Here is a 6,203-nt window from a genome sequence, read left to right as displayed (position 1 = left end):
TATATCAAGCAAGACATGTCTTTATATGCAGGTTTCAAAAGATCTACCATACAACCCCAAAAGGCAATGGGTAAAGTCCATGTGATGTGTATAGTTTCTTCAAATCAATATCAAAGTCTCATGATTCTGCAACTGTGTCTGAATTGAAAATTAATATCCATATTTTCCATCTTCCTTATTTTCATTTGATCAAGGTCATTTAAACAATCTTTTTTTTCTTCAAGCTTGTAACAATTTAACAGCCTTAAAAACCTTAGAACTAAATATCTGTGAGATGTTGTTCTTCAAACCTTAAAATCAGCTAGGAAATAAACAACAAATAATATAAAATTGGATGCATGCAAAATACGGCTAAAACCAGATTTAAATAAAATTACTAATGTGATCTTTTTTTTATTTAATATTTTTTATAAATAATATTGCACATTATGTTGGGATAAGAAAATTTTAAAGTCTGCCTCACCATTAAAAGGACTGTTGCTTCATAATATTAACGCATTTTATAGAATACAGCTTCACTTTTTAGGGAATTATTTTTACCAACAAGTTTTTCAGGCAGCCAACTTTCAAACCCTTTTTTGGAAAACTAAGCATTTCACAAAAACTGCATCAGCAATTATAATAAACATTTCTAAAAAATTTGTGAAAATTATAACTGTACAGTTACTAATCAGTTTTTCTTTTCAAACTTTGTGCCTCGATGTTTGAGCAGCTGAAGAGGAGGTGTCATTAAGAGCACCGTATGATGCAGGTTTGACGTTTGTAGTGATGTTTACCAGAGCTTTGCCACCCTTAGCTTCTGTTCTCTCTGCCAATCTGTGTTTTTTTCCTGGATTCATTTCATGGGCATATTTTAGTCTTTACACAAGCATAATCAAAACAAGACATGATGGTCTGTTTTCCTGCGTTGCCCATGTTTTGCTTGCATGCTGTTCCTTGTGATTCAGGTTGATCTCAATGAGCTCTTATGCCGGTGTCCGGTTTATTGCCGTAAAGTGAGATTTACTGATACATGGCAGTGATGTATTGGTTGCTGATTGTGACGTTGTTCTGCTTCCATTATCAGAATTGGCTCCCCCAGTGGATACATATGCACACCCTCCTCCCCTGGCAAGGATCCTATCACCTCAAGCTGGGCAGCAGCAGAACCTGCCCCATCCCCAGACCTCCCCACTGCTGCACCCGCTGGTGGGCCAGCTTTCCCTCTAATGGGCGTGGTTTCAGCGCTGACAGACATCAACATTTTTTATTTTGATGCCTTATTTTATTTACTCTGCTTCTTAATCATTCAAATTTGGCTGGGTGGTTAAAAACACATTTTCTGTGGCGTGACAAACTCAGAACACATATTTAATATTGCTTTACATAGACTTTAATTCATGAGTTATTAGTTTGAATCAGTCTAATGACTCTCGCTGACTGAATCAGTCAGAGTGGTTCTTGTCTTATTGAATCATAAGTCAGTACGTTCTGTAATCGAAAACTCTTACTGTGAGAACAAATGGCCCATGAGACTTAAGCGCCAATGTAATTACTGAATGCTTATCCATGTACTGGAACAATGTGTAGTTAAAGATTATTACATTCACACGGAGTTCTGTCATAAGATACTTTAAAATGTTAGCAAAAGGTAGTATTGTTTTTAAATGAAGTACCGTTCAAAGGTTTGGGGTTAGTAAGATATTACTATTTTTAGATAGACAGCATTGAAGAATAATAACTGTTTTTTGAACAGCAAATCATGGCTGCTGAAAGTTCAGCTTAGCGTCACAGGAATAAATTACAGTTTAAAATACATGAAATGTATTTGAAATTCTAATATTTCAAAATATTACTGTTTTTACTGTATTTTGATGTAATAGATGCAGCCTTAGTGAGCATTAATAAAATAAAAGATTTTAAAAATTCTTACAGACCCCAATTAAGCTTTTGAACAGAAGTGTATATATAGAGATAGGATAAGTTATTTGCCTGAAGGCAGATGGTGAGTCTCACACTAAAAGACTTGTTAATGAAATTCAGCATCCAAAATTCTTATTTGGAAGTGTGGAATGAGCAGATTGGAACTTGATTCAACCTGTAGACCACATTAGCTTGGATTACTGAGAGTCATTCTGTCCCATAACAGAGTAGATGTCACTGAATTCATTCATTACATAAACCTCCCCCAGCAGGTGTATTTAACTGCTCAAGTCAGCAGCAGTCTGGAGTCGGGATGTTGTTCAATCTGGCTGTGACGTGTCAGTTTGAAGTCGATCACTTGAAGTCGAATGGGCGTCTGTGGCCCTTGGAAACAGAAACTCTTGGTGTCTTGAAAACAGATGAAATAACAAGTTCTTATAAACTCTTTATTTAATTCCATTCTGCTCATCTTCTCCCAGGGTAAAGTCATGGCCTCCATGTTCTACGAGGTGAGCACTCGCACCAGCAGTTCGTTCTCAGCAGCCATGCACCGTCTGGGAGGGTCGGTGGTGCATTTCAGCGAGTCCACGTCCTCCACGCAGAAGGGCGAGTCTCTGGCTGATTCTGTTAACACCATGAGCTGCTACGCTGATGTCATTGTTCCGCGGCCACCCCATACCTGGAGCTGTAGAAGTGTCACATGTTAATGCATTTTTAAAGGAATGTACACTAGTGACTTTTATGTTCAGCAAGGCTGCATTTAATTTATCCAAAATGCAGTAAAAACTGTAATATTGTGAGATATAAAAAAATTTAATAAAATAGATTTTCAAATGTAATAAATTCCTAAGGATTTTTTTAAATAAAAAGTTTAAAAGAACAGCATTTATTTCAACTTTAAAAACATTTTGTGCTAGAAAAACATTTTGTAACATCTTTGTCACTTTTTATCAATATAATGCATTTTTGTATTATTATTATTTCATCATTAAAATTAATTTATGTATGTTTTAGTGTTTGCTAAAAATGATTGGTCGTTGCCTCAGTCTAAACAGAGAATCTTTCTGCTTTGTAGAGTGCTGCAAGACATCAACGCTGGTGATGGGGTTGGAGAACATCCCACTCAGGCACTTCTGGATATCTTTACAATCCGAGAGGAGCTGGGAACAGTCAATGGCATGACTGTGAGTTCACATGGGAAAAATATTCTGTCATCTTAAACTGTTAGCTTGTTGAGATTTCCACTTGGAGCTGAAGTGTGTAATTTCTGTGCCACTAGCATCACCAAACAGAATGTTGTTGTGTTGCTCCGGTTTTGATAACTGTCCTATTCTAACTTTTGGATCTTTTTTCTGAAATCTCAGATTATCATGGTAGGCGATCTGAAACATGGTGCTACTGTGCTCTGTCGGTGAAGGGACCATCATAGTCTTGGACATTTGTCAGTAAAGGGAAATGTTTTGTTAGCAACATTCTGATTCCATGACTGGTGTTTATTCTGTGTGCTCTCCATATAGTTCCAGTTGGTGAGATTTTGTGAGATAATTCCATATATATATTGAGTATTTGATTTAAAACACGATCATTAAAGCAACCACAGTGCAGTGTGGTTAAACTAGTTTCATCCTGAATATCTTAGATAATTGCATTAATGTAGCACTTGAAAATAGCAGGTTGTTCAGTTTCTTCATTTCACTACAAAATCAGCAAAATTTAGCAAACAGTTATACAATAAACAAGTGTACTACTACATCTCTGACTGGTATAGTATAAATGTAAATGCTGTTGTTTTTATGATGTGCATTTACAACAATATAGACATCTTTACATGTGATCATGTTCACTTGGACATTACAGTAGGGGACCAGACTTTTGTAACTCAATCAACTTTGTGCAAATACTAGTGCAGATACAGTATGGTAGGAAGATTGTAAAACTTTTGTAATTGTATTTTTAGACAATAAAAAATACAATCTCAGATCTTTCTCTGCTCTTCCATATCTCTGTTGTTCTACTGCAATGTACTGGTACAAATGAAGGGAGAGAATATCAATATAAACACCTGAACTGTTCGTAGACAGTAAAAATTAATACATTAACTCTTGTCTTTTACACTAATAATGCTTTCAAGTTAAGTTGTCCTGTAGCAATTAAAATGCATAAAAGAAAATATGCATTAAGTGCAAGTACACAAAACAAATGACGTCTGTCAAACTGAAAAAAAATGGGTATGTGTTGCTTTATAGATTGACAGGATATTGTGTGCTTGCAGTTTGCATCTTGTCTAAAGGTAAAACCGTTTATATTTAAAAGAAATCGTTTTCATTACAACATTTTAAATTGGCAGTTGAGTACAATAATTATTTGTATCATTTTGAGTACATTTGTGTAAAATAATAATAATTGTGCCTACAAATTTACGTCATTACTGAACTCAGAGCTTCAGTCTTTTATTTTGAAAAACTGAAACTACATAAAGCCTGATTATTTTTCACATTAATTTACTCAGGATAATTGTAAATCATACGTTCATAGCTTACTCCTTATGTGCGGTGCGTTTAATGTGTCTTCTTGCCTTGACTGTTAAAAAGGTTATATTAGCCATTTATTCATGATAGAATCGGTCCTGGAATCATTTGCGTAGATCAAAGTCAAAGCATCGATTACGCCCAATGGAATTCTACAGTCATAATCCATAAAATGAGAGTCGATTCCGCTAAAGCTTCAACGCCAAGGAATCAATCGTGCACCTGCGCACCCTCTTTCAAGGGAGTCGAACATGTTGAAGACTCGGTTTAAAGAGTCGACTCCAATAATCAAGCGCGTCTTCGGAGCGCTCTACGCTTTACAAGGGAGGACATGCGGCGATAGCAATGAGGAGCTGTACATAGGATATCTAAAGAACCATTTGGCTGAGTCCTCTATGATTCAGCCACAATTTGCTATTTCGTATTACCACCCAGTTCAAGGTGAGTTTTAATCGACTATGCTTAAATTTGCGGCCCAAATTCAACCGAAATCTCATATTGTGGCTATGCGGGCTAATGCTAACTGCCTAGTCAGCCTTTTGCTTCATCGATAAAAGTGATTGCAAATTCTTAATGAACTCATAAACCAGTCAACATCGTGTGTGAATTTCATAATAGGTTTTAATGAATGTAAATCCGTTGAAGGTTATATATTTGAAGTGGTTTTGTTGACGCCAAGATGTGAATTGGCCAGTAGCGTCTCGTGCTTTCCTCTCAGATCCTTCCAGATTTACCAATAATCCCGAATAAAGTTGAATAAACTCCATGTTTGCCTGTGTTAACGGAGCTTTAGAGGTTGTTTGTAGTTGCACTTGTCCAGGTCAAACCAAACAGGTTATAGTTAAATTGTGAGATTGAAGGAAAATACGAGGTCTAAAGGGGATAGGAATCTGTACTGGATTACGACTGGATTATAGATTTAACGTTACAAGGACACTCGCCCGTTACAACAGCCAACAAGTAGTGTAAATATGATGACTATGATAATACCTCAGATGCATATCCACGGCAGGATAAAAATAAACATTATCAATGGACACATGACGTCACAGGACTCAATCCAGATGTGTTTGCAGCGAATGGGAGTTTACGCGTGTTTTTCTTCAACTGTTCTTGTTGACAAGTGCATCGAACCTATTGATGTAGAACTATTGTGAAAGCCAATGAAGTTGAGCAGAGGATATCACTGTTTCTAATAAATACTGTTTTCTACTTCTTTTTGAACAGCTGTTTTGAGTAGTATCATAGTTTTTGAGACATGTCATTATTTATAACCTTATTGTCAATCAACGTTGGACAAGACACATACTCACCCACTGGTCCTTTTAAAGTCTTTTTAACCCACAAAGGTGCTAAAGTAATGTTAAAATGAAAACTTTAAAAGTGTTAAATGTTTTAATTCCAAGGCATTTGTCATTTTTGTTGAGTAGAAAATCTCTTGCTCTATCATACCTTGAAGAAATCAGCAGAGTACTGTTTCTATAGAGGTTTAGATGTCTTCTGCTCTTGCATCACCAAGGCTCCATTTATTTGATCAAAAATACAACATGTTTGCACTCGCATTCCACTATCCATGTAAAACAAAATGTTTTTCATAACATCACGGCGGTACGGTGATAACACTTAACGGCACAGTTTTTACTACATATTTAAACTGAGCAGTGTGGGTTTTTTTTCCCCATATGTTTGACTGACTGTATTTTATTATGATAACGAACAGGCTGCATTGTCAAGGTAGCAAAGCTTAACTGTGTGCGCGCATGCGGCACCGGC

General features: G+C 36.3%; 1 protein-coding gene across 4 annotated transcripts in view; it reads left to right on the top strand.

Annotated features, from left to right (window-relative positions):
• Window positions 1–4,715: 4,715 nt before the first annotated feature.
• The window catches only part of LOC107716684 (dnaJ homolog subfamily C member 5-like), a 13,087-nt gene continuing 11,599 nt past the window's right edge, over window positions 4,716–6,203 (top strand). For all 4 annotated transcript variants that reach the window (XM_016523196.1, XM_016523218.1, XM_016523203.1 and 1 more), the window contains exon 1: window positions 4,716–4,871. The gene's annotated coding sequence lies outside the window, so the exon portion shown is untranslated. The remainder of the gene's footprint in view (window positions 4,872–6,203) is intronic.

Source organism: Sinocyclocheilus rhinocerous, unplaced genomic scaffold, assembly GCF_001515625.1.
Source record: "Sinocyclocheilus rhinocerous isolate Xijiao unplaced genomic scaffold, SAMN03320098_v1.1 scaffold1874, whole genome shotgun sequence".
NCBI lineage: Eukaryota > Metazoa > Chordata > Actinopteri > Cypriniformes > Cyprinidae > Sinocyclocheilus > Sinocyclocheilus rhinocerous.
This window is presented reverse-complemented; position numbering and strand designations above follow the sequence as displayed.